The sequence below is a fragment of the Pleurodeles waltl genome, chromosome 2_2 (assembly GCF_031143425.1).
Source record: "Pleurodeles waltl isolate 20211129_DDA chromosome 2_2, aPleWal1.hap1.20221129, whole genome shotgun sequence".
Classification (NCBI taxonomy): Eukaryota; Metazoa; Chordata; class Amphibia; order Caudata; family Salamandridae; genus Pleurodeles; species Pleurodeles waltl.
In genome coordinates, this window is record NC_090439.1 from 1,043,430,017 (window position 1) to 1,043,450,398 (window position 20,382).

Consider the following 20,382-nt stretch of genomic DNA (forward strand, 5'->3'; position numbering starts at 1 on the left):
GAGTCCAATGGGAGCTTTCCAAGGAGGTGCAGGTGACGATAGAGACTGTGGCAGCCAGCCTAGAGTGTATGCACAAGTGCCTCATCACAGCCAATGAACAGACTGCAGGCAAACGAGGCACACACTCCCCACTGCATGGAGTCCAGCAGTGTCTGAGGGACATAGCTGCTGCCATGAGGGAGAGGCCACAACAACTGCCCTCCCAAACTGGCAGCAGTGTGCTTGAAGATAAGATGGACTCAATGCAGCAGGAACTGGTCTCCCTTACGGCAGACTTGGCTGCCTACCACTGGGATGTTGCTGTTATGCTAAAAAACAACAGTTCCTCCTTGCTACAGTAATGCCATATGTAGTGCCACAGATGACAGCTGCCGTGAATAGGCACTCCACAACTCCAACCACTGAAGTGTGTGTGGCCCTCTCTACCTCACCACCACCATCAAGGGCAGAGGAGACATCACACACATCAGAGGATGAAGATGTAGAACAGGTCACCTTCACCCGTAAGACCTCCTAGTAGCACCAGCCCATGCCACATGGGCAGCGTTTTCCTTTGTCCTGTGCTTCAAAGACACACTGTTGATCTATATGCTATGGACTGTCTTTGTCTCTCACCTAAAAATTGCCAAATCATGTTCCTCCGCACTTAATGACACTTTTTCCTATACATGTCCAATCACATGTCCCTGAACCCTGGACTTGTGTCACAATTGTATGTATTTCAATAATGGAGTCACTGACCTGGACATTGTAAATATTGCACTATGACACTTGTAAATAAACACTTCCTACACAAACTGCATGTCTTTGTGTATTGTGACACATCTACTACACTTTGGAATTGTGATGTGTTTAACCATGTCGTTAGTCATAGAGTCAGTACAAGAGTGCAGGAACATGGGGGCACATATCTACACACAAGGTTCCTACATGATAAATGTCAATGCTAGTATTATCCCCTACAAGCAATTCAATGAATACGTCAAAAATGTAGAACGCATGTATGCCTCACTCACTACAGACGGCAGATATGGCTGTGAAACAGTTCTGGGGCAATACCGTCAGCTGGGAGTACCAGTAGAACACATTGGTGTGATACAGGGTACTTAACCTCATCTGTAATTGCCACTGGTCAGTTTAGCAGGCTAGATTTTAAATGTAGGCTGTTGTCAGATGTGCCACAGTGCCCAAAATTCCATCCCTAACGCTGACTACTGAATTACCACACCTACCTGTCCAATACAAAGTAAACATAGTCACCTTGAGTGGTGTGTACACTGGATGGCAGATGCATGGACAAGTAGATGTGTTGTTGCTGCCAATGTGGCACTTCAGTTTTAAACAGGTGATGAACATGTCAATAGAGGGATTTGGAGGCAGGATGGAACACACAATTTTCTACTGTGCACTCATGGGAAGACCCTGAGACACAAGCATATGACACAAAAAATAAAGAAGTACCCAAATATGTTTATTAAGTATGTAAGTAAACAAAATAAATCAAGAAAATATATCCTAACCTAAACTAACCTATTCCAGCTATAATTAACCAACAACTAATGCTAACTACCCTATGCTAAACTTACCTAAAACATTCAACACCACAAGCTAAATATTGTTACGAGACTCATGCAGGACAACATATACCTATACTACACATATACTAACTAAATCTAAACTATATATATAATTAACAGAACAAGCTTTATTCGGTCCATTGGCCTTCAAAGCAATACACAACAATACAGAATTCTTGATCAAATACAACATCAATATATACAATAATAAAAAGATAAGAACATAAGTACATAAAGTCCTAAAACAGCATCTAATTGCACTTGGAATTTAATTATTTTTGGTTAAAATACAGCGTCGTATATGCCAGGCTGCGACTAAACATTTGCTAACTGCTAGTATTAAATCATGAGATTTGTGGGTTTTTAAAATCCTTAATGAGTGATTGCAGTTAATTAGACCCAGTTCTTGACAGGTTTTGCGAATCCACTTTGACCGCGGAATAAAGTAGGCAGGGCAGAAAAACATAAAATGCTCAATGTCGCACCACCAACGCAGGACACATATCCGTTTTGGTGGACTGCCCCCATTTACTGGTCAGAGACAATAAAGGAAGAACTCCAAATCGGAATCTTGCATATAAGCTTTTACCCAGTAGATTTGGTATAATATCTAGATATGGCTCATACTGCAGAAACCACTTAAGATTAAGAAAGTAATCCGTTAACCGACCATAAGAGTTACAAGTTATATAATTGGCCCTAATATAGGACCAATAAGCTGTCTTCAGGACATTTTTATGGCGTCTTTCTAAATTATGAGGGTTTTCCCAGTAATCAGCCAAACCCAGTAGTCCAAACCAATAGGAAACATGTCTAATCCAGGGAATTGTTGTTACGTTCGGTTATATATATATATATATATATATATATATATATATATATATATATATATGTATATATATTGTATTTTGGGCAGGTGATTGTTGAGCTGTAGATGAAGTTAACTGAGCCTGAATAAATGAAATTTGTGAAACAAGAGATCCCGGAGTGCGGTCTCGTGAAGTATTTCATGAATGTTGTTGATAAATTACGGAGTGTCCTGCCGTCACCAGCACCACCGCTGAATTAAGTGCGCTAGTACATGCCAAAACAGGGACAATATTTGAAATGCTTGCATATATATATATATATATATGTGTATATATATTGTATTTTGTCATTTGTTTTGCACACATATGTATCCCAACATGACCAACACCCACCCACCCACCAATTAAGACATAATAAGTAAAAGAAAACACCCCCCAAAACCATTTATCCTATCTAAACTACACACCTACATTAACCTAGCATTAACCCACTAAAACCTACTATAAAACATGATTACAAATGAGGAGGGAGGGACAGAACTTGGAGGTGACAGTACCAATGCCGCTTAAAGTTTGGCCTTCTTTTTTTTTTTTATGTATTTGAGTCTCTTTGTGTTGGCAGCCACCTCCTTCTCCAAACTGTCCAACTGTTGCAACACAAGGGAAACGTCCCTTTGCAGATCCTGCAGCATTTTAGGGTCCATGGCAGCAGGTGGTGTGGGCTGTTGTACCGAGGTCGAAGCTGTGGCAGTTGTGGGTGTTGACATAGTGGCAGCTGTGCCGCTCTGCACTACTGTGGAGCTGGTTCTCTTCTGTGTGACCACTGCCATCTCAGCAGGATAGCGGTGAGCCGTTCTCCGGAACCCAGATTCCACTGCCAGTATATGATGGTAGCAGACCACCTCTTTTGGAACGCACGCAGTTCCTCACTGATTATGTTGGCAGCTGTTAAATGGAGACATGCAACCATCAGTATGAGCATTGTGTGTAGTTTGTACAGACTATTACACCTCTACATCTATCTACACATGCACTCCAACTCACATTCCAGAAAGGACAATGGCCCTGATAAATGTAACGACAACGCTGCCTTAGCATGACTTAATTGACACCTAAGCAACGCAAACCAGGAATATGAACCAAACACACAGAGGTGTGCATTGCTTTTGCTTAATATGTAATAATGCAAAGGCAGAGTAAACTTCACAGAAATCAGGCCCTCATCATCGGAGTCAATTTTCAACCAAACATCATCAGTAACCTGAACATGTTATTTGGGGGATGGGATGCTGTTGGTACCCATAAGGGGTCAGTGCTGATAGGTACACATGCAAGATCAATATGACTCATCTACACTGTGAGCATCACATCTATCTACGCATTGGTATTCCTCTCCCACTGTGCCTAAGGGGGAGATGGCCATGCAGTCCATCATCTCAACTGTCCTTGTCATCCACCAAGGCATGCCCACTCATACATGGAGTCAGGGAGTGGATCATATTTTAGGAGGGCTGACAACTAGGAAGCTGGTATCCATTGGTCTCTCACATCTACATTCATGTGTCCAGGTGTAGACACCCATCAATACCGGATCTGACAATACTATTCCTTACGCACCCATTTCCATGCCAGCACAAGTTTGGCCTTGCCAATTACATTCCACATAAGTGTTACATACAAGTAGTGCAAAATACAGTGCTGGGGGATAATTGCCAGCCCAGTCCTCCATATTCATGACAATACAGGGATACACCAAATTGGGTTCAAAATGGTGCATCCCTGTGTTGTGAGAATGATGGAGTGCTCCACTGCCAATATTCTCACAGTGTTGCACTTCTTAGTCATTTATGGCCCTACATGTGGCTTGTCAACTCCTTTTTTACACAATGTTGGCCATTGAGTACCGCGTACTTTGATATCTGATCATTTTACAGCTTATCACATATAGCATTGTATGCACATGACTCACTCACACCAAACTCTGGATTTCTTCACAGGACACACATTATCACACTTACTGGATACATCTGGGCCCTCAAATCGACCCACTTTGCCGACCATGTAGGGGGCAGGTCCACCTGTAAGATATGAATGGAAAACACTGCAATATTTTAGAGGCGTGAGATACTTATCCTAGTGTAAAACAGTGCAACAAACACACCACTATAAACACACAATGACACAGACACTCAGGTGAGTGAGACACACACATCTGTACACTTACCCTGGGCCAGAGACTCATGTAGTGCTACAACCTGCAACAACTATGTGTAAGTAATCTATAGAAGATGGAACTCCATGGTATAAGGGGGAGTTGTGTAACAAATACATGACACTACCAAGATGCTTTGTAAGACAATTGACTCAGGTACTCAAGCTTGTCCTGCAAGGCACCCAGAGCCACTTTGTGATAGACACGCGGCTCAATTATAAGTCTGCACTGATGATGCCTAGAGTAATCCATGGGGGAAAAGTTGTCTTATGGTATCACTGCCCAATTTATATTCCACCCTAAGGCGGGTAAGCCCCCTTTGCTGGCATAATGGCAGGGGCAGGGATCATGTGTTTTACATAATGACAAAGTTGAGCTATACATGCATTGCTCAACTTTGTTGACACAATCCAGGTAGATATGGTAGGCTGGTGGTGCCTTGGCATATCATACATGACACTATACCGGTGCACAGGTATAGTGTCGCCATGGCCTCCGAAATGTGTGACTTTGTGATGGTTGTGCTTGACTCACCAGACATCTGACCTCAATTGGTATAGTGGTAGGACACCATGTCTAGACTGGCGCAGTTACACTTCATTCTGGTTGCATGCAACCTGTCCACAAGCATTGCATGGAGCACTCCAACACATCTGCTACTGTCATTCAAGAGCAGTGAACAGTAACTAGTATGCCAATGGGAGACTCACCAACAGGTCCACCGATCTTGATATCAAGATGATCAAGCAGATCCTGCTCCCTGGCTACCAGATCTGCCCAGCGATGCTTGAGCTGGTGCTCATTTATAGTGCTCTTGTAGACCCTCTTCAGGTGGTGGATCACCTTGCTCGACTGCAGCCAGTAGCCCTGGATGACCTGGCCCCCCATCTCCAGCATCATGGGCAGGTAGTGGGCTATCAGCCACACAAATCCACCCAACTCATCCTCTCCCATCTTGGTCAACCTCCCCTTATCAGACATGTTATTATTGGAAAGGTTGACCCCAAATATGTAGAAAAAAAATTAAATTAACTGAAACTCTAACTAGTCCCAACTATCCCAAATGATTAACTAGCCCAAAGAGACACCCCACAGTACAAATAAAAATATAAACAAAAACACACAACATGACAAAAACTGGGACAAAATGCAGACAATATTTAACACAACACAACAGGAGGGAGCCCACAAGATACACTATGCTACCAAGACACAACCACCAGCTTCAGAACACAACCACACAGTCAAAAAGGCACAGACTGTGAAGAGAAAGTGAAACTACACCCACTGTACCATGCTTGTAGACAGGATTTCCTATTACATAACTTCCTGTCCCCTTGCGTCATGTTTGCAGTTATGCGTGTATTTATATGACGCATTTGACGTTTGCATGGGTATTTTGCATGGGTATTAAAAAATGATGCATTACCGTTATGTGTCGATTTCATCATTGAGAGGAGTGCGAAGGTGGAATTCACGCTAAGGGACCATGTGTCATATTCTTTGTGTTTGCGGATGTTTTAGATGCATTTGTGTCATTTTTTTTTTACTCCATTCCTGATTGCGTGTTTTTGTTCCATTGTCCTTACATGCACCCTGTATACAATAGACATGGGCTGTGCTGCAGAGTGGCATATTGGGTATGGCCACATGTGGTAGTCCATGAAACAATGTGATGAGGGCGTGATTGGCCTGTTCCACGATGTGTGTGTTACAGAGTCAACAGCATGCAAATAGTTGTACATCGTGCATATATATTCATGTGTGACAACAGTGTATCCACATATGCTTGGCAGTCAGTACAATGCAATAGTTCTGGTTTGTGATTGTATGCTGTGTTTTCGCATGAGATGTGCTTTGTTGTCATATAAAGCATAATATTTAAAACTACATACACAGCTCAAGCATTGTTGATGATGGCTGAACCAGTGCTACTTGGGAAATGTTACCCAACAACTGTCTCCGCATGTAGATTTGGAGTTCATGGAGACTTGTGTGAAGCCTACATATATGTCTGACATGTGTACATCTTCGGCACATACTGTGTATGACACACTCTGCCTACATTCCACCCAGATTATGTTTTGACCACAAACATTTGATTAAGCTCATTGCATTTACCAATGGTTGTTGGTTTTGTGTGGTGGACCTGCAGCCCTAGCTGTTTCTCATCCATACTGAAGTGCATTCCACAGACATGTCCGTGCAGTGTGTAAGGTCATGTGTACCCTGTGTCAGGATTGGGCCCCGTGGCAGTGGCAGTACAGATTACCCTGGATGTATTGCGCAGGCCCAAACTCTTCCATTGCTTGTTATACCTGAGCAAATCATGATGACCATTGTTACCAATTATGTCCTCCCCTTGACAAACATGTTCCAAGCAGCAATTGCAACTCTAACACTGAGTTGTGACAGGGTTCTGTTCCAACCTGACTACCTTTCTTGTTTTGGACATCCACTACCTCATGTGTGGGCCCCTTGCATACTTCCTATTTGGACATGATGTAGTTGTGTGTGATGAACTATTGATGAACAAGTTGGCAACGTGGCTGTACAATATATGTTGTGGTCCATAGATTGTGTCCTTCAGTTGCCACATACCAATGATGAGGCTATTAGTGGTGTGTGTGATGGAGGCAGTGCAATCTTACACATCACATATGATGTTGCAACAGTACTTGTCAGATTTGTATTTGTAACATGCTCCCTGACGTTAGACTCACAATCCTATGGTATATGTAGTGGAGATTAAAGAGACCAAAGCAGGATTGGTTGTATAAGTGAAGTGTTTATTTACAAAATTGACAAGGTGACTTAAGTGGTCCTTAAGTGAACAAGTTCTCAACTATGTGCTGTCTGCGGTGTATCTACACCACAATCCTCCTCCTCCTCCTTAGGCAGGTCATCAACCTGGTCATACATGGGGACGTTCAGCCGAACACATATGTTGTGCAGAATAGCACATATCAGGATGATTCTTCAGACAATGTGTGGGGTTTATTTGAGGCTGCCTCCAGTGAGGTTCAGGCACCTGAATCTTGACTTCTGTATGCCAGATGTCCTCTTTATGATATTCTGGGCCTTACCATGTCCCTCATTGTATGGATGCTCTGCTGCTGTGCTTGGGTTTGCAAATGGGATCATAATCCATGCCTGTATGCCATATCTCTGATCAACTGCGAAAGATAATAGGAGTAAACTGTTGTTAAGGCTTGCCACAGGTGTGTCATGTAGCATAGCAGTTGTAATTCTGAGGTGGTTGTGACTCATATGTGTTTGTGGTATTGGGTGAGTTCCTGGACTTAGGCAAAGTTGTCTTAGCATTGTGTTGTTGGGCATGGCTATCTTTAGTATTGGCTCAAGGACCCAGGACATATGATTTGGAATCCTAACTGATGGTCAGTATGTATGTACCATGTGTTGTGTAGTGCACCTTTGTATCAGTGTGCTGTCACTAGTGGGGACATGACACATCCTCACAACACAATGGGGTCAGATGTGGTAGCAACATGGTAGCACTACAGAGCCTGGACATCCCAGCCATTTTGAAATGTGTCATTACAGATGAAGTGCAAGAATTAGGCCCATTTAAATGAGTAAGTGACACTGCACAACACAGCTCCAACATTGGCAGCACTGTGCTGCAGTATTGTACCTATGCAGGAATGCACAATGTGTGACAACCCTTTGTTGTCATCTGTGCCAGTGGATTATATGGAGCCTTGTACCGACACTACCAACCTTGCACCAGAGTGCTTGGCTAGCCGCCCTATGGAGGTGAATGTATCTGTGCAGCAAGGGACACCTTCCTATACATATGCTGTTTTGATGGAAACTTGCTTCTGTGTCTGCAGCATGCATTGGATGGCACATTCACATGAGTTGAAATCACAGTCTATTTCCTTATTGTAACCTGCAAATGGCACCCCTGGGGTGGTGTTTGATGTTGGCACTATCTCAGGTTTTAGGTGACACCTACATCTGAGTCAGCATCATCATTCTATTTATCATGCGGTGACAGACCTGCAGCAACACACATTGCACTCCCCTTCCAAAGATAAGTGCTGCTTTGGAGGGTGGCCGATTTCCAATGTGGCTTCAAGTAAACAAAGAGTGGTCATCTGCAAATTTGTACATACAGTGCAGGCCATGACAATAGCACTGGGGGCTCTAACATAGGTCCCTTAGTGATCGTGAGTGGCAGCTGATGTTTGTGCCAGCCATCAGGTGTCCAATGGTGTGTATCCCATTGTTTCAGGATGATTAACATTCATACCAGTGTCTCTCCTATCTTCCAAAACATGTTTCAGCATTTATACTGTCAACACATGCACAGTGCAGGCTATGGGATAGAGCTGAGCTGCATAGCAAATGTGTCCCTTGGCACAGTGCACGTAAGGTCAGTGATGTCCTAAATACTTCTACACGATCCCACTACGGCATCAATGATCTGCATTGTCTAACAGTGACTCTCCCCATGGTGGGCCATTTATTGTATATGGTACTGACATGATGGTGTTGTGGGTCAGTAAGTGGTGCATGTGAGGTGGCACTACAGAAGATGTGGTGCCACTTCTCACAAATCTGGCACATGGTATGTGATGGGCACTCATTTTGTATTCCTGTGTGTGTGATCTAATGCATCAGGCAGATGTGTATGCACACTACAGGTAAGTCAGGTATGTGTTGATGAGATGTAGTTGGTATTGACACCGGCTGTCTGGCATTTGATGTTTGTTCTGGCAGTGACTTGCACAGCATGATTTGAGGGATCTGTGCCTATGTGAGCCTTAGGTAACATGAACATGGTATATGCCATTGACATTGCTGTGCTATTCTTTGTTTGGTGTACTGTGTGTGAAGTGTATATAGTAGCCAACCTGTGGGCACTTGTAGTGGTTTGTTTAGGTCTTCTGTTGGCAAAGGGTAGATATCTGCACCTGTCCTTTATGTGGTGTGCCCGTCAAGTTGTGGGTGTGTTACGTACATATAGGTGAATGTGTTTGTGGTTTGCACTGATTGTGCTATGCTGCAGCATGGTGCATATGTGTTGCTACCTGCACATCTGTGTTACCCTGGCCATGTGTTTTTCAGTGGTGTATGTCTTGTGTGTCCTACAGGGTTGATGTGTAGTGTGTATATTGCTAGGTTTGTTGACTTACCCACAAGTAGGACATTTCCATATTGTCCATCCTGGGAGTGTTTGTTGATCCTGTTTTGCCAGGATATGAAGGCGTCATGGACACTCCCAGGATACTCAGCCAAAATGTTGGTGAATAGTCCCTGATGGTCCACTGTGGCCTGCGCATTAATGGAATGCATGTGCTTGCGATTCCAGTAAAAGTGGTCAGTTGCTGCAGGTGGCACAAGTCGGACATGGGTGCAGTCAAAAGCACGTGCAGGAAGCCATGGAATTGGTAGAACCCCTGTTTTATCTCCTGCTCTTTTTGCTGGGTGTTTGGGAAGCTGATGTGGTGGGGTGCCAGGGAGATTATTGCGTCAAACACCTTTTGCAGGAACACAGACAATGACAGCTGTCATACACCAACAGCTAGGGCAACCGTTGTTTGAAGTGAGCCACTTGCCAGCATGTGCAGGACAGCTAGCAGCTTTGCCACAGGTGGTATATTGTGTGGGGTCTGCAGGATGGCTATGATTTGTGGCTCAATGTGGTGCAGCAGGTGTGGTTTGGCTTGCTGGTTGAGTCTGTATGTCCTTATAATGTCTTGTTCCCTGAGGCCAAGGAGGGTTGTCCTGTTTCTGAATATCCTCTCCTGCCTTCTGCGTTACCTTTGTGGGCCACGTTAAGGTGGTAGTGGTTGCTGTTGTTGCTGCTGTCCTCTGTGTCATCTCACAAGCTGGAGCAGTAGCACTTCCATGTTGTCTTGTGGATTGTTAATGTTACTTTTGTGTGTTTTCCTTAAGTAGTGATGTGTTTGTCTCATTTTAATACCTGGTCTGACCCAGGCGTTAAAATTTGCCGTTAACGTCATTTTTTGGGTCTGCCTCCCACCCGTGTGTCATTTTTGCCCAGGTGGATAAATAGGGCGCTAGGGGCTTAGAGTCATTTTTTAGACGCGAACGCCTACCTTGAATCTCATTGACGCAAGGAGGTTTCACACATCCAACAAATGACGTTAACTCTAATATTTTGACGCTAGATGGGTCTAGCGTCAAAATATAAATATGGAGTTAAGTTTGTGCTGAATTAGGGTAAAACAAAATTACGTTAATTCAGTGCAAATAGAGTATAAATATGGGCCTTAATCTCCCCATGCCTAAAACCAAAATAAATATGTGTCCTTGTGTAATGTAACTGATGCTCCTGTAAAGCACTGCAGTACATTTGGGTCAAGTCTGCGATATACAAAACTGCAACCAAAAAAATTGGGGGCCTCATTCAAAAGAATATGATGCTTTGGCTCTGTTGTATCAGATTTCTTGCGCTGTCCTGTGCCCCTCTAACAACACCATGGATGCGCTGTATTTGCAAAACAGTGCTCCATGGCACACATTTCCACAAATGCATCAGAAATTTAGAGGCATCTTTGGCACTAAACTCATGCATTGCTGCACTAGTGTAAAAAATATGCTAATCTAGCAATGCAAGGAAGGCTCATATTGACAAAAGCCCGGCATCAGTTTAACAACTTCTCTGAGCAGGTGTTAAATATTTGAGACAGTGAAGGTGCAGAATAATGCAGTAAAATGTCACTACACCAGTTCTTCGTGGCTTTTAATAAAGGCATGCCTACCTTGCATACATTATACATGGTATAGGGTATAATGTGACGCAAGGCTTTAAAACTGGGACAATGGTCCCTTTGTGCCAGTTTGTGAATGTTGCTCAGTGTAGGGGGCTGCTTTGCGCCTCCTCTGGGTCAACAAAATTGACCCATTACTGACCCAAGGTGCTTATAAATAAGCCCCTAAGGGCCAGATGTAGCAAAGTGTTTGCGCCTCGCAAACGGCGAAAATCGCCGTTTGCGAGGCGCAAAAGCCACTTTGCTATTCAGAAATGCATTTTGCGAGTCGGCTCCGACTCGCAAAATGCATTTCCGACTCGCAAATAGGAAGGGGTGTTCCCTTCCTATTTGCGACTCGCAGTGGGATGCAATTCCATTTGCGACCGCGTACGCGGTCGCAAATGGACTCGCAGTTACCATCCACTTCAAGTGGATGGTAACCCACTCGCAAATTGGAAGGGGTCCCCATGGGACCCCTTCCACTTTGTGAATGGACCCAAAAATATTTTTTCAGGGCAGGGAGTGGTCCAAGGGACCACTCCCTGCCCTGAAAAAATACCGAAACAAAAGGTTTCGTTTTTTTTGCAGTGCAGCTCGTTTTCCTGTCAGGAAAACGGGCTACACTTCAAAAAAAAAAAACTGCTTTATTTAAAAGCAGGTCGCGAACATGGAGGTCTGCTGACGTCAGCAGGCCTCCATGTTAGCGAGTGCCTATACTCGCTATGGGGCCGCAATTTGCGACCCACCTCATGAATATTCATGAGGTGGGTCATTGCGACCCCATAGCGAGTTGCAGTCGGTGTCTGAGACACCGTACTGCATACGAATTTGCGAGTTGCAAATTGCGAGTCACATGGACTCGCACTTTGCAACTCGCAAATTCGTCAGTTGCTACATCTGGCCCTAAGTGTTTTGCACTCTTCTATTACTGGGCTATACTTGGGCATCTTTGGGTGATATTTGTGTTACATTTGGGCTCTTTTTCACATGGTGGCCATTTTGAATGACTTATTTGTTAGGAATCTCCTTAATCTCCTCATTTACAGCAGTATCCTTAGTAGAGAATGCTTTCAGTTTTCAACTTCAATTCCATCAAGATGGCATTCAGATGCGTCACCCTTTTTGGCATAAATTCAGAATGTTAGCACTCTAGTTGCTCATTAGAACAATAATAAAGTCACTGATCACCAGTGAGTTAAATGGCCATCTGCTGCTGGCACTGACAGTGCATGTTTCAGTCTGCATGTCAGAATGTTTGAATGAAATAGAAGATCTGAGAACTCATTTAAAATGGGTCCTACTTCTTTCTACAGCACTAACCATAATGTCTATGACAAAATGAACCTCCCCCATTTTCTTCCTTTCTAAATTAAATGTTTTAGATTTTACCAGTTTTATTCAATCAAGATGGCTTCAGGTGTGTTACATTTTTGTCGTAAGTAAGACTGTTAGTGCTCTTGTTCTTCTTTAGAATGTTCTGGGAGGCTGCTGTAGAACACAAGGGAATCAACTGACAGTCTGCCCCTGTTGGAAGTTCATTTTTTATTGAGAATGTCAGACCACATTCTCATATGTCTGAGAAAGATAGTGTGAATTTACAGAAAATATGCTGTCATTTTAGTTCATGGAGTACCTTCCATAACCTCTGGGGAAAATCATGAGAAAACTGTTTTCTCTCAAACATGATTCATGAAATTCGAGCAAGGTAAAACCACCTTAGAACACAGCACCATAACTAAAATGAGTATGATGCCATCAACAAATGATTTATATTGTAACTAAAAAATGTATCGCCCTTTATACTTTCTCCTTTTTGTGACCTTTAAAGCCTGCCATTCACTATAATGCATTTCAATGGGTGCTATCATGTATATTGGCTCCAAGATGGCTGCCATCACTTTCTGGTTTAAGTGCTGACAGCCAATCAAATCTCACTAGTAGATCTGTGCTTAGGCTCCACCCACATGTACAAATGTGGACTTCCTATAATATCTTGAAAACTACTTAACATTTTTACACAAAATTATTTTAAAAAGTGTGATCTCTGGACCCAAAGCTACATTTCTCCGACATTTTGTGTAATTCCATCCAGCGGTTCAGACTACAGGCATGTCTAAAGAGTTTATGATAATTAACGTGGGAAACACACTTTTTTGACCCCCCCCCCTTTTTCTTGGCCCGCTTGACAGATCATCCTGAAAATTTCCATGCATAACAATACTCTAGAGGGCACTTTTTTGAGAAACACAATTATGCCAGTGGCTGCCATATCGTTACTTTTCGAAGGAGATTTGATGGTGTAGTAAGACAATTCAAACTATTGGGGCACTCAGACAAAATGAGTTGGTAACCTCTGAATTTGAGTCAGAGAACTGCTCAGTTCTAGAAGATCCACCGGGGCCATCCAATAAGGATACTTTGCCATTAACGGCATTGGATGAATACCATTTTGTATAATTCAATGGGGGGCATGCAAAAAACTACAAAAGGGAAAAGACTCAAACAACACAAAAGGAAAATCTAGAGAGAAAGAATGAAAGGCCAAAGGTTCTGTGCTGCATGGGAGCTCAACACAGCAGACCAAGAAGACCCAAGAAGAAGTGATGGGTGACAACTGATTGAGCATTGGTAATTTATCTACACATGAGTGAACAATCTCTTTTAGAGCATGATCTGTCCTTTTGCCTAATAGCGAACATCGACTATTCTGGAACTCATAATGATGTTTTCTTATTTATTCACAAACCTATACTCATAAAAGTGTTCATGATGCACGTGAGAAAAGCAAGAAGACTCCCTCCATTATCCCTAATTATGACCCCACATTTGACACATTGCACATAGGGAGCATAGATGGTTTGGCTGCTCTTAGGGAATTAGAGTGTGGGGTGAGATATTTGGTTACAGAAAAGGATCTTTTAGTGTCCCTGAATCTAGAGCTTGATTGGACCTTTTAATACCATTTCAAACCCAAATCCAGGTGTAACCCTGTAACAACACATAACTTGGGCACCTTTCATGAGGTAGTATTTTGAGATCTCATGCTATTCGAATCTGGCATAAAACTTGTAATTATTATGTTGATAACCTCACAAATGGACAGAGATTTTACCTTAACACTTTAGCGAAGGTCCGGAGTTTTATCATTAAGCCCTCTGACAAAGGAGGCAATGTAGTATTATGGGCCAACAAATACTTACCTGAAGCAGGCAGACTATTGACCCTTTGAGGGAATTATGAGGTGATATCATATGATGTTTACAAAAAGACCATTTCAGAGTATCATGTTCTCCTTGAAGAGTGACTTGAGAGAGATCTTCTAACTGTTGAAGAATGCCAATTCCTGTATGTCAGTAAGCCTTTGGCACCATGCTTTTGAATGCTGCCTAAGATTACTGAGCATAGGGAGAACCCTACTGGTGGTCCTATAGTTTCAGTCAATTACATTTTCTTGGAACCTACATCAATGTATCTTGATTTCTTTCTATTACCATATGTCTTAAACCTCCCTTCATCTTGCAGGGATAGCTCTGCCTTTATCTCCAGAATAAATGAAATTTCATGGAAACCTAGTTACTTGCAAATTAGTATAGATGTAGTATCATTATACACTTGCATTGAACAGAGATTGTGAATACTCGCTTGTAGGCATTTTTTTTCACAACAACACTATTCATAAATAAATATGACCACTCTATGATGCTGCTAGAAATGCTTAGTTTTGGCCTACAATTTGTTTTCCTTTTCTGTGAAACCTGGATTAGACGACTGAGTGGTCCTACAATGGGCAGTTATTTAGCCCCAACTTATGCCGGGATTTTCATGGGATGGTGAAAGGAACAGCACACATTTGCAGATGCCAATGAGAGATGAATCAAACACATAACCTTTTGGACAAGGTACATCAATTATCTTTTTTATTATCTGGGATGGCCCTCTTAGTTTGGTACACGAATTGTTAAAACCCATTTCCAAGAATGACTGTAATGTGGCATTTAAACATAATATTAATGATATTGAGGTGGAGTTCCTAGGCATTTTAGTTCAGATTATGAATGGGTCTGTAACCACCTCCCTTTTTCAAAATGAAGCAGCTGGGAATAGCATTCTACATTGCTGCAGTCATCATCACAAAAATTTGAAATGGAGTATCTCCTTTGGGAGATTTCTGAGAGCCAAACAAAATTGCAGCATGCCTCTTTCTTATCAGAAAGAAGAGAGAAGGATGTTAAACAGATTTAGAGCCCGGGATATGCACTTAATGTACCTAGGTGTGTTATCCAGAGATAGCCCACATGTCAAAAGACCAAGGGCCCACAAAGATTCCAACAGTGGGTGTCTGTTTACCACTTGCAATTCAGAGTCTGTTAGGATCAAACAAGTGGTGAATAGACATTGGAATCTTGTCAAAGCTGATCCAGTGATAGGTCAGAAGGGATCAGCACACCCGTTGGTCACATGTATTTCACCCAGATCTGGTACATTGTTACTTGACTACACAGAACAAAAAAGGATGTTGGCTCAGGGAACAACAAGGTTTTTACAGATGTGGAAGGTGCAAGGACAGTAAGAACAAGAACTCAATGGGAAGACACGCAGGATAAACACATTTATCACTTGCAGTACTGGTGATTGTAAATGTTTGCGGGCTTTAATATGTGGGGAGTACTATCTGCCCAGTAAAGAAAAGGATATTGGAGCACCTCAGAGCTATTAGAAATTGTGACCCCAATTGCCTTCTCACCAGGCATTATCCTAAGGAACACAATAAGAATGCTGAAATTTTGTCCTTTTTTGGTATTGACAGGGTAAATATGACAGCTTGTGGCAGTGACAGAGTTCAGAAATTGAGATTTCTGGAGTCTGAATAGATCATTCAGCTTAACAGTAAAACCCACGGTGGGCTAAATCAGGATGAAGAGCTCTTCGTGCTTATAGGATGAGTTTCGATCTGAAAGACTTTGGCCCTCATTACGACCCTGGACAGTGATAAAGTGGTGGTAATACCACCAACAGGTAACTACCGCCAAATTATGACCGTGGTGGAAAGATCTCAGATAGACAGCCAAAGTACCACACCAACTGCCAGGGAGGAAAAAACAGCCACCATGGCGGTAGCCGCCTACAGTCAGGCGAAAGTCAATGTTCCAACCACCATATTATGACATGCCAAACCGCCACCTTTTCCAGGGCAGTACCACCACATCAAAAGCCAGGCGGAAACGAGCTGAGAAGGGAAAGGACTCACCATTAGAGATACAGGGAAGAACCATGCGGCCATGGAACCTGAACTGCATGTCTTTCTGATGATCTTCTATGTTCTGCTCCACCATGAACAGCAACACCGGTGAAGACGATGATGGTGAGTACAGCCGCCTAGCACACAATGGAGGGGGGAGGAAAAAGAGTGACACACACACGCACAACATACACCCCACACACCATACACACAACCAGATACATTATGAAAACAATTTTATCCCGTCACTCGGCTGAATAATGCAAGGACAAAACAATTTCACAAAAGTGAATGTAATGAGATCAACACAGTATGAAAAATAAGTTAGCCAATATAATAGATATATACATATGTACAGAAAAAGGCACATAGCCCAGTCCACAATGTTCGTAGGCCACATAGCACAGGCCAAAGTCCAAGTACACTCATGTCACCTGCCTCAACACTGAGGGAACACTGCAGGGGCATCTGTTGGTAAATAGGCAGGCACCTCAGGGGGACGGGGAATGGGGGGCATCTCAGCTGGGAGATTAACAAGACCACTGGTTCTGGAAGGGGAATCATGCCCTGTGCTTGACCGTGGGGAGTGCAAGGCCACAGTCTCTCAGGTGGGTGTCATACCCACTGGTTCTGGTGGGGGCAACATGCCCTGTGCTTGATCCTGGGGAGTGATGGGCCATAGTCTCTCAGGTTGGTGTCATACCAACTGGTTCAGACAGCTGCACAGTGGTGGTGCTGTTGGTGGGGGGAGTCTCCTGCCCATCCCCTGCAACCTCAGACGGCTGTACAGTGGTGATGCTGCTGGTGGGGGAGGCTCCTGCCCATCCCCTGCAACCTTCAATGGCTGCACAGTGGTGGTGCTGTTGGTGGGGGGAGGCTCCTGCCCATCGCCTGCAACCTCGGATGGCTGCACAACCATGGTTGGTGGTGGGGGCTCCGTCACAGTTCCTGGCCCAGGCCCCTTGGTCTTCCTACCTGCTAGTGCAGGCTCCTTGGTCTTCCTGCCTGCTGGGGCAGGCTCCTTTCCTGTCTTGCCTGCTGGTGCAGGCTCCTTGGTCTTCCTGGCTGCTGGGGCAGGCTGCTTTCCCTTCTTGCCTGATAGTGCAGGCTGCTTGGTCTTCCTGGCTGCTGGGACAGGCTCCTTCCCCTTCTTGCCTGCTGGTGCAGGCTCCTTGGTCATCTTGCCTGCTGGTGCAGGCTTGTTTCCCTTTAGGCTGCCTGGTTCAGGCTCCTGGCCTGGATCCTTTTCCACCACAAGTTGGTGTGGTGATGACGGGGCCCGTGGACTGTGTGGCTGAAGTGCTTGGCTGGGTTCTTCCTACCCTTCCCATATGTGCAGGATGGGGGTGAGGAGGGTAGGGAAGAGGTCAATGGTGGATAGTAACAGTTTTTTAGGGACATTGGGGCAGGAAGAGGGGGAAGGAATGGCAGTGGAGGATGAGGGAGTGGTTGTTGGAGGTGTCTGTCTGCTGCTTTTGGGTGCAGGTGCATGGGCTGTATGCTGTTCTCAGGTAGATGGCTGTTGGGTGTCTGAGTGCTTGCATTTGTGTACTTTAGGAGGGGGGACAGACACAGTAGAAGACAACGTGTGCATGGCTGCTGTGGAGGTGTCTGCCAGTGAGGTGTGAGTTCTCCTTGGTGTGGTGATGCTGGTAGTGGATGTTGATGTAGTGGATGCAGGTGTGTGTGTGGATGGAACTGGGTGGGAGGTGGTGGAGAAGGAGGAGGGGGAGAGAGTGGAAATAGTGGATGTTGTTGTGTCTGCAACTGGATGGTGTTTGTGTGAGTGCCTGTGGGTTGAAATGTGGTGCTTGAGTTTGCCTGTGACACTCTTGGGTATTGTCTTGTGTGCGTGCTCCTCTGCCTGTGTGCTTAGGATGGGTTGGGGTTGAGGAGAATGGGACTGGGAAGTGGAAGGTGGAGTGAGAATGGTAGAAACAGGGACAATGGCTGCCATCAGAGAAGAGGCAAGCGCCTGAATCGATCTCTGTTGGCATGCCACTCCAGTGAGAATGTCCTCCAGGAATGCATTAGATTGTTGCATCTGGGCGGTCAGCCCCTAGATGGTATTCACAATGGTTGACTGCCCTACAGAGATGGATCTCAGGAGGTCAATAGCCTCCTCACTCAGGGCAGCAGGGCTAACTGGGGCAGGGCCTAAGGTGCCTGGGGCGAAGGCGATGCCCACCCTCCTGGGTGAGCGGGCACAGGCAACTCGCTAAGGGGCTGCTGGGAGGGGGAGGGTGGTGCTGGTATGGGGGGTGGCGGATGTACATGTAGCTGGGGTGGTCACAGAAGTGTCCGCCACCACCAGGTAGCTTCCATTGGAGAAGGTATCTGTGTCAGAACTGTCCCCTCCAGTCTCCACTGGGGTGTTCCCCTCGCCCTCCGTCTCACTGGTGCCCCCACCATCGGTGGACTCTGCCTCCTGGGTCCTGTGGGATGCAGCTCCCTTCATTGCCGGTGCCTCTGCTCCCCGCCAGATGATGCTAATGCACATAAGGACAGGGTGACAAAACAAAAAGGGGGGAGAGACAAAGGATACACTTGGTCAATGGCTGCACCAACACCTCCGCTGGGGTACACAGCACACTCACACACAGGGAACAGGCCTACGCAATATGCCATTGCACTACCAGAGAAATAGTTAGCAGCCAGGGCATGGGGAGGGGCACACACCACCAAATGCAGCACACCTGGGACCCACACAGCCCTGACCAGTAGTGGATGCCTTCGAGCTAGGTTGCAAGATTTTCTCTTCTGAACCCAAGCCACCAGGGGACCTACACTGCAATGTCAGGCCTGGCCTATGGGTACCCACTGACACACATCCCCCACCCGGATACCACCCTACCATGTGTAGGTTGTAGTGATGAGCACTGTACTCACCCCCTTGTGGCTGCTGTGATGCCCTCAAGCGCCTATCCAGCTATGGATAGACCACCGCCAGTATGCGGGCCACCAGGGGGGTCAGGGTTTGACGGGCACCCCTTCGCATTGGGAGGCCATCCCCACCTGGGCCTCCGCCGTCTTCCGTGCCCAGCGTCTCAGGTCCTCCCACCATTTGCAACAGTGGGTACTCCGCCTGCCATAGAACCTCAGGGTGCTCACGTCCTTGGCAATGGCCATATACCCTTCCTTTTGAGGGGAGCTGACCTGCAGAGGCAATGCACACAGGAAAATAGATTTAGACAAACAGTCCTGCCTGTTAAACATATGGCCCACCATACCCATTTCCATTTCCATTTACACACACATGGCCCAGCAAACAATCTGTACGCTGCCAAGAGGACATCCACCCACCCCCCTTACACGAGGCCTTCACACACACCACTCCATGCATTCGTGCCACATGCATTGTGCCCACAGTTTACTTACCAGTTGGTCTGGAGGCCCATACACCAGTCTGTACTGAGGTAGTTACCCATCCACCAGTCCGAAGTGAAGGCTTGGGCCCTTTCCCTGGTCACACGGTCCATGGTAGGTTCCAGACACAAGTCACAGCAGCCCATGCAATGTAGGTCCTCTCCTGTGGAAGGCCAGGTAGCAAGTGAGGAATCAGATAGAAAATGGTGTTCACGTCCGTGGCGGTGCATACCATCACTGCCGGCGTAGATCACCATTGGCCACTGTACCCCATAGGGCCCAATTATAACAAATGATGAGTTTCACGGCGGTTCCTGACTAACTCCCGCAACGGCACACAACATCAGCAGAATTATCTCACTTGCCCCTGTCCCTCAACACAGGACAGGTGGACGCTATTTTTGGGGGTGGGGGGCAGGCCCTAGAAAAATGC